Source organism: Sander lucioperca, chromosome 14 (assembly GCF_008315115.2).
Source record: "Sander lucioperca isolate FBNREF2018 chromosome 14, SLUC_FBN_1.2, whole genome shotgun sequence".
NCBI classification, from domain to species: Eukaryota; Metazoa; Chordata; class Actinopteri; order Perciformes; family Percidae; genus Sander; species Sander lucioperca.
This window is the reverse complement of record NC_050186.1, coordinates 4,945,706-4,954,648: the sequence shown is the minus strand read 5'-3', so window position 1 is coordinate 4,954,648 and position 8,943 is coordinate 4,945,706. Positions and strand designations below refer to the sequence as shown.

Here is an 8,943-nt window from a genome sequence, read left to right as displayed (position 1 = left end):
AAATAAAGAAAAGGCATCGAAGGTAACCATGAAGGGGGAGGAAGTCATTTTTGGGCCAAGTGATCATTTGCCACAGTGTTTTTGGAAATACATGGGGCTTTGTACGTCACTGCAACAGGAGAACTGGCACTATGGACCTGCATTTAAAAAAAGGCTGATTCCTGTTTCCATCTGTCACCTTATGCTTAACAGCACATTATATATTTTATATTCTCACATGATTCAGATCCCATGGTGTCCCATATTTTAGACACTGTTTGTATCACACTGCTTAACAGCATTGTTGAGAATCTATCCCTTGTAAATTATTAGCACTGGTGACCATGATAGGAGCTTGGTGATACGAAGACTGAATATCATTTCTTATCTTAGCTTTCTATTAAATTCCACACAAAATATAAAATGTATTCCACAATCCATAATTCATAATGGAATCTCACAAGAGGCAACACCAACACTTGTCAAACATGATTAACTACGTCTATATCTTACACAAATTTAATTCCTCTGTGTCTCAGCGAACAATCACTAGCGAGCCTGCTCACAAGATTTGTGGCTGAAGTTTTTCAGGTGTCACAGTAGTATTGGGTAGAGGAAAACAAAGTTTCTGGGATTCAAACAACTTTTTCTGAATTAATAAAAACTTGCTGTTTAATTAAAAAAGAAAACTGTGCAGAACAGTTCACATGTTTTTGTTATAATGAGACCAGATGTTATTGCCATCTACTGTCTGCAAAAGACAAAAGGAAAACACATCTAACTCATACAGCTGTGTACATCATACAGATCACAGTAATTACTATGTGTAAATATAACAAATATTTAAAATAAACATACTGGCATTTAGATGAATGTGTTAGACTGTGTTTTATTATATTTTCTGTAAGACAAATAGACACCCTAGGACCAATGTAACTTTCAATAAAATAAGCTTTATTGTGAACCTAAAATCATGCATTCAGCTGCAAGAGTTAAAGATCATCTAAGGTCAGTTATACAAAAAGTGAGCTTTACATTATGCAATGCATTAATCTTAACTCGGTTTGAATGAAATTGCTTTTGACAAAAGAACTCAATAGAATCATATCAAAAATATCTTACAGTGCAGTAATGTGAAAAAAAACCTTACACTGTGTAAATAATAAAAATATTTTGAAGTGCATCGTTCACGGTATAATAAGCATAACCAACCCATGGTAAATTCTTTTCAACAAAAGCCATCAAGGCACATAAACATTCTCAGATGACATTATGGTCGCTCAATCATGCAAGGTAGACTCTTCTCCTCACTACCCACCCTCCGATGCGTGCCCCTTCTTACTGCTCAACCCCCTCCCACTCACCCATCCTTACAGTGACATACATCTGAGCAGGACCCTGCACCTTTTGTCTTGGGCTCCTTCTTTGTTAGCAGCTGGTGGACAGAGCAGCAGCATGCAGCAGCAGCAGCAGCATCATGACTACTTTACAGCAACAGTGTAATGACAACATACTGCAACACATCGGCCATTTTTTTCTATTCTGAATGAGGGACAGAATGGATTCAATTATGTAAAAATGTATTGTTTTGGTTTTATTTGAATAAAGATGATCAACCTTTGGGGGAGTATGATAATGATCATTGGATGGAGGCAGTGTTGAATGGGACTGTTGATTTTTAAACATAGCTTATATTTATATATTTTATTATGAGAATGTGTGACATGCACCTACAACACCAAAACAAATCCCTTGTATGTGTAAAAATGTACTTGGCAATAAAGCTTTTTCTGATTGTGATGAATGTATTTGGATTTTTTTTTTTTATAAAATTGGGCTGTTTTAACTCTGTACATCTATCTATCTATCTATCTATCTATCTATCTATCTATCTATCTATCTATCTATCTTGTTTTCTGTCTGGTTGAATTGTGAAACGGCATCATCACCACCAAAGTGAACTGCAGATAACCCCATGACGTGGCAGACACAGTATGGAAAGCCTATATAATATTCACAGAACCCGCATGTATCTAGTGGTGGTCCGAGCCGCTGATAAGGCTTTGCAGGCTATCTGACTTCAGTCTAGATGAAGGATGAGCTTCTCATACATAGACGTTGTCCATCCTGCTGATGCTCCCTCGTCTCATCGTAAACTCTTGTGCACCCTCTGGTGCTTGCTAGTCTCCCAAACTTCTTTGTGTAGCCTGCTTTGCAGATTGTCTTCCTTGTCTGTGTGGTTGCTCATTATTCAGAGACAGACGGATCTCAGGTCATCTGCAGCTGCAGCAAAGGAGAAGCAGGAAAGATGGCGATCATCCATTAGACCGACCGGGCGCACGCATGAAATACGAGGACAACTTTTGGGAGGATCGCTTGAGGAGAAGATTGTACCAGTGAGTTTTTTCCTCTTGCACTATATTTCCAGTTTCGCCAAGATATCGGCTGGGCTTTCAAGGTCTGCAAGAACGTCGGTATGGTAGATCATGGGATATAATTTGGAGAGCGCCTCGTGAATGACCTGGAAAGAGCTGATCCTCCCCCCCCACCACCTTTTCTCCTTTTAGTCCAGGTCCAGCCGACTTGGGAGAGGAAGCCGGGGCGAGATTTTAGTCGGGTGGGTGCTCCGGCTGGCACCCATGCAGCCAAAGTCAAGTGGGTCTTCTCGCTTCCCAGTTAATATCCTAACCCTGCCGCTTCCTCGCTATGTCGCCTTCGGTTTGTTGTCAAAGTGACACAAGGAAATGGACGCGGCGGTGTAAAGAGGGTCGCCTGCGTGTTTCATCAGCACCGGAGCGGATGGTTTTGTTATTCTGACATGTCTGGTCAGGGGAATTATTGGCCCCGACTGTGCGTCCCTTCTCCGGTCGTGCGTGTTGTTGCGCGTTAGCTTCATGGAGAAGCCATTGCACGGATTGCTCTCCTCTCCCAACCAGCCTCCATTAGCGACACAGAGGAGCTGGCATATCCGCTGGTCCAGTCACATACACACACATTATGAAAGCCATGTCCAGTGTGAGGAAGCTATATGTGCTCTCCCCCCTCCCCTGCTCCTCTTTCTTTTTCTTTTCTTTTAAAAAAAAAGAAAGAAAAAAGAAACCTTTTCTGGTGGTGATTTTGAGTCGGTTCTCCACAGGGTTGGAGCTAGATATATCTTAATGCTTGTGAAATGGTGGCTTTATATATATTTGTATTCTAATGTTTTGTTTTTGCTGTTATTGCTACATTGTTACCCGCGTGTCCCCTGCACTGTTTGGATGCCTGTTTGCTGTCACTGGTCTCAAGTCAGGTATGTCATACTAGTAGGGATTCACTATAAAATGGAGGAAAGCAGATGAGTCTCCAAGGAGAGCCCTGAAGTCAGACAGGCAGGATCCCTCACGCCAGAACAAAGGTTGTGTTCATAAATAATCGGCCATAACCTCTTCTTCTTCTGCTTCTTCCTCTTCTTCTGCTTTTTTCAGCTCGGAAGTTGAGCCTGCTACAGGAAGCAGAAGAACTCTGAAAAGTGAGGTTAGATCCTTTAGTGGGGCTTTCAAGGTTAACTCCATAGAACTTGCTGCTTTCATTTTGCATGATTAAACGCAGTTTGGATTGTAAATATCTGGGATTTTTTTGGTGTAAGACTCGCAGATGACACTTTTGGACAGCATGTTTGTGATTGTGCTGTCTGAGGGACACGTGGATGAGATAGGAATTTTAATGCCGAATAATGCAGTGTTTTGGCCATGCAGGTAGTTAATGTTCAACAAAGTGGTCTCAACACACACACACACACACACACACACGGACACACACAAATACTCTTCTGTGTGTGTGTGAGAGAGAGAGAGAGAGAGAGAGAGAGAGAGAGAGAGAGAGAGAGAGAGAGAGAGAGAGAGAGAGAGAGAGAGAGTGCAGAAAGTTTCTTAAATGAAAGTTCTCAAGATGATTCTTGTTTGTTTGTGTTTTGGATGAGTTTTTGATGAAATTAGGGGTCAGCTGCTGTTATCTACACACTGTGATGGCTTTAAATGCAAAAGTAAAGTGTTTTAAAGTCTTCATACTCATAATTTGTAGACTAATTATTTACACAGGAGCTAGTAGACCCTGCTGTTATTGGAGGACACGTGTGACTGTTATTGCGAATTTGTACTTACTTTGTTTGCTTGTTTCAAGTATATTAAAATACTTTAAAAGTTATTTGGACAAATGGATTTGTCATTTATTGTCATGTTGTAGTCCACCCTATGTCCACTGTAAAGCCTTTGGTGACTTTTCACACATTATATCCTAAAGGTATCTGTTGACCGGCCTGTCAGGAAGGGTGTGTGTGTGTGTGTGTGTGTGTGTGTGGTTGTGCTACACTCTGCAGTTTCCCTGGCCACAGTGTGAAATCTTGCTGACAAGGAGACTGTGAGCTTGACACACTGTGCTGCGACAATGCTGGGGCTGAGAAGAGCACTCAAAATGGTGGCAATGCTCCTTCTCCCTGGCGTGGCAGGGCAAACAGGTTCTCAAGGAGGAGCTGATAGGGGACTGCAGGGCAGGAATCTGCTGCGGTTGACACATTTGTCTCACAGACGGGTGGAATGGATATAGTCTGGTGGATGTTCTGAAATTGAGCCCAGTGATTTAACTGTGGATGTGATTGTGATGTTTCTTTCTACTCAGATTGTCTCAATGGCTGCTGCCTCTGTGCACTTAGAGTTCCTGTTGTAACTTTCACAAGCCTTCAACACATTCTTGACTCTTTCTCAATTGTAATGCTTATTGGTGCTACGCTAGAAGCTAATCTGTGTGCTCAGGTTTTCAGTTCAACTCACCAGCTAAGTTTGTGTGGGTCAGGTCAGGGCTGTTTGCTCTTGCTGTAGCAGAGAAGGCATTTCTATTTTTATAGTGTAGTGTTGTAGTGGTATAGTAAACCCAGGCTGGATTACTAACAGGGCAAAGTAGGGAACTGCACAGGGGCCCCAGACTCTCAGATGCCCCAAAGTCCCCAGGTTCTTTGTGTAGCAATTACTCTGTTGTAATTAGATTAATTACAAATTTATCTTGTAATACTGTAAACACTACTAATAGTAATTTAAAAACTGAAAAGCACCAGGCCCTAAGGTGGCTCCTGTATCTTGAGGCCCTGTTTTGTAGAGTACCTGTGTCTAAATTTTAAAGTTAAAATGATTATTCGATTAAGGATTTGCTGCTCTTTTCTGTTTTATATAATTGTAAACTGATATAATTGTAAACTGTTGCTTTTCTTTGTCATATAATAAGTTAGTTAATTGAATATCTTTGGATTTTAGACTGTTAATCAGACGAAACAAGACATGAATATGCGGCATTGGGCTGTGGAAAATTAACATAGATTTATCGAGAAAATAATCATAAATTACAGCCCTACTAAATTGGATTGAGTATCTTAAGTATTTTAGTTAATATTCTGCCTACATGATGCATATCTTTAAACAAATGTGTGTTTAATTAATTTAAACTAACTAACATACAATCAACATGGGTTTGGTTTTCCTGAGTAGAAATACTGGTTGGTTGGTTTCTTGAACTTTAGGCAAACCACATTGTTTACCCTGCCCTTCCTCTACATCTTCATATTTCTAAAGGAACTGTAATTGGTTAAGCATACACCATGTATAATATATTTACTCTTCATTTATTTATTAAATAGATTACATTTAGTGTAGTATATTGCAACGTGCTATCAGATGCTGTAATGTTTTTACATTGACCCTTGTTGCTTTAATTGTGATTTCATGGTCCAAATTTGTGACTGACGAAATACTAATATCGTATCTGGATTGCTAAAGGCTAAAAACTGGTTGAACATGACCTCCGCATAAGACATTTTTTCGCAGTTCAGCTTTAAGGTGACAGGACAGAACTGAACTATGGTAGATACTTTTAGAAAAGAATTACATAACTGGATTTTTTTGCAAGGTATTTCAGGATTACGCTTAAAAAGCTCCACAGAGAGGACAGAGGATTAAACAAGAGAGACTTCTGTGATGGCTTGAACGCTGGAAGGAAGTGGTTGTGAAGCTCATCACTCACTCTGATACACACACACACACACACACACACACACACACACACACACACACACACACACACACACCCCTTCCTCTCCCCCATTCACTCATTCACATTGGGTGATGCACTCCTCCATTCTTCTCTACCTGGGGCAGTGAAGAAGGCCAGGGAGACGCACAAAAGCAAATTGAAATGCTCCAGTGAGTGCTTTCTTGACATGATGCATGGCTCACGAGATGCAGCCGGGCCCTGATGCTACACTTGTAAGTGTGCTGAAACACACAGGCCCCACATCCAAAATACTATAATCATTACAGCACAGCAAAAACCTCACTACTTTCTGCTTACATACCCTTCCTCAGTCCATAAACAAATTCTTTTCACGATTTAGATATTTGATTTAGACATGAAAGCACGGCATTGTTACAGTAAAAATCTGCTGGGATCCTTTGAATAATTAAATGCTGTGTAACTAGGCCTATTTGAAAAACTAAACAGCATCATGTCGGGGTTTAAATGGAACAAGGAATTGGCTTGCTAGAGGTGTCATTCCAGTTTCTGTTGTCAGTTGCCACCTTACACTGCTGCAGAACTGGTTCCTCCTCTCTTCCATCAGAACATCAACAGTTCAATGTCACCTTTCCCCTCCTGGAACACGTAATGCTTGTAGCTCAGTATAGCGCACAGTTGTGTCTATCTGATATAGGGGGCTTGTTTTATAGAAAATTAAGATAAATTAAGCCATCCACCTTTACACTGCAGGTTTCTAGCCTAAATTCCGAATTTGTGCCCTTCTCTTATAAGACACAGTGAACCAACTCTGTCAGCCTCGAGCTGCCTGTGGTGGAAAAAATCCTGAATTCTTTGGAGACGCCCGTTCCTTGGGCAGTGTGGTGCCACCAGACAAGGCCTTCATTGAGCAGGAACAGGAGTGGTCTTGTAGAAGGGATCCACACTGGCTCGGCCTACGAAGCAACAGAGCTGTCCAAGGACGATTAAATATTTAAGAGCATGGAAAGGAGGTCTCAGTGGTAAGTTAATATTGATGGGTCTCTCATCTTTCCCTTCTCAAACTTGTTGAGTTGCCTCAAGAGGTCGGTTTGGAGAACCTGGAGAGAAACCTCACCTCTTCTTTTATCAGATAAACTTACCAGTAGCTTTAAAAATATATCCAAAAGAGATAGTTTTTCCTCCAACGTGAACAAACTGGACTGAGTTTGACTTTGGGGGGGGGGTGTGCTTCCTGTGTCCTCTTTTGGTCACTCTGAAATACTCCTTCCTGACTAGCTTGTAACCTCACCCACTCCCTGTAACTGTAGTAACTGCCATGTCAGGCTTACAAGGAAGTCAGCATTGCAGTGTTTTCTGGCAGATTTCCACTGAGCACTGCTTACAAGAAACCCTTCAGTGCATCTCACAGCCCTTTCTTGTGATCTGTTTTTTTGGTGAATTAGTGGAATTGGATACTGCTGAAGGCATTTTAATAGATAAAAGGAAAACAGGAATGAAAACAAGGTTTTAGACTTTTGATTGAGATGAGGTAAAAGCCTTCGGTAGAAGGTGGTTTTGCTCATAGCGAGATGGAAATCATTTCATAGTCATAGTTGGTTTGGTTTGAGAGCTGACCTTTGTCTGTGTTCCCAGTCATCCATATATGTTGTTTGAGATTATACAGAATTTATTTGAGACTGCAGCAGATTGATTTACAGCAGGAAATGGTTTCCTCGGCTAGATGGACTACAGGGCCGTGTGAAATGGAAGGTTTCCTGGAGTGATTGTCTTTGTGGAAAAACACTTCCTGGTTTCTCTCCAAGATCTGTCCTTGGACATCCTTTACTTGCCCGACTCTTCCGCAGTGTTTATTTTGGTCATGAACCTGTGCGTTTCAGTTTGAGAACATTTGAATGAAGCATGTTTTCAGAGATGTGACTGTGAACCTCTGACTGTGAACATTTATCGTTTATGTATTGTGTGTGGTGCAGCAAATCATTTTTTTTTCGCCGTAGCCTACTTGTGTACAGTACTTGATAGAATCCTTTTTTCTGAGAATTTTTCTCCTCAAGCTCGAGGGAAGAAACCTCTTGAGAAAACCAAATATATCTACCTATTCTTTCCAATATAAAATTGTAAAAATAATCACGCCTAAGGCTATTAATTAAATTGTGCACTTAATCATTTTTGGATGGAATATTTAATCATGTTGCTAAAGGGTTGCCCCAAAGTTTTATGCTTTTCAGTCTTTTTTTATCTATCTCATAGAAGCACTACAACATGTTTACTGTAGAACATGTTGGATCACCTGCATTTGATGTAATCTACAGATGCTTATACCTTCAGAATGTTTTGTATGGCAGTGTGATTGAAAGCTCCGTATTTAGAGACACAATCCTCAGATCTCTTGAGGACGTTGTCTTCAGCTTGTGAAGAACAGCAGAACCGCACTCTAGGTGGCCGTCTTCTGCAGCGAACAAAAACCACACATCTCACTTCTGCTTTTGCTGACTGCCATGACAGTCAGCAGAGGAACAGACAGGAGGGGAAGCTGCTCGCTCAGGTCTGTGCTCTTAAAGTTAAACACTTCCATCTGTGTAACGAGATAGCAGAGCAAGCAGAGGCAGCTCCACTCAGCTGAGCAGGACAGTCAAAGACCTTGAGGAGCACAAAATGGTGGATGGCCATGCCACTGATACTCCAGCGTGATTGGCAGTGTCTCCTTGGCCACAGTGGGGCTGGCTGCGTGAAATGGAGTCCTCTGTGTGGAGCGTTGGCCCAGCCTCAGCTCTGATGCAGAAGATAATTCTGTCAGGAGAGAGAGAGAGAGAGAGAGAGAGAGAGAGAGAGAGAGAGAGAGAGAGAGAGAGAGAGAGAGAGAGAGAGAGAGAGAGAGAGAGAGAGAGAGAGAGAGAGAGAGAGAGAGAGAGAGAGAGAGAGAGAGAGAGA

General features: G+C 41.4%; 1 protein-coding gene across 5 annotated transcripts in view; it reads left to right on the top strand.

Moving 5' to 3' along the window:
- The first annotated feature begins 2,011 nt into the window (after positions 1-2,011).
- znf462 (zinc finger protein 462) overlaps positions 2,012-8,943 on the top strand; it is a 52,524-nt gene continuing 45,592 nt past the window's right edge. Inside the window, exons 1-2 of one of the 5 annotated variants that reach the window (XM_035991135.1) lie at positions 2,013-2,375; positions 6,808-7,034. The gene's annotated coding sequence lies outside the window, so the exon portion shown is untranslated. Of the gene's footprint in view, positions 2,376-3,092; positions 3,269-3,443; positions 3,488-6,807; positions 7,035-8,943 lie in introns of those variants that run through there. The other 4 variants (XM_035991136.1, XM_031317895.2, XM_031317892.2 and 1 more) reach the window with 4 other exon arrangements.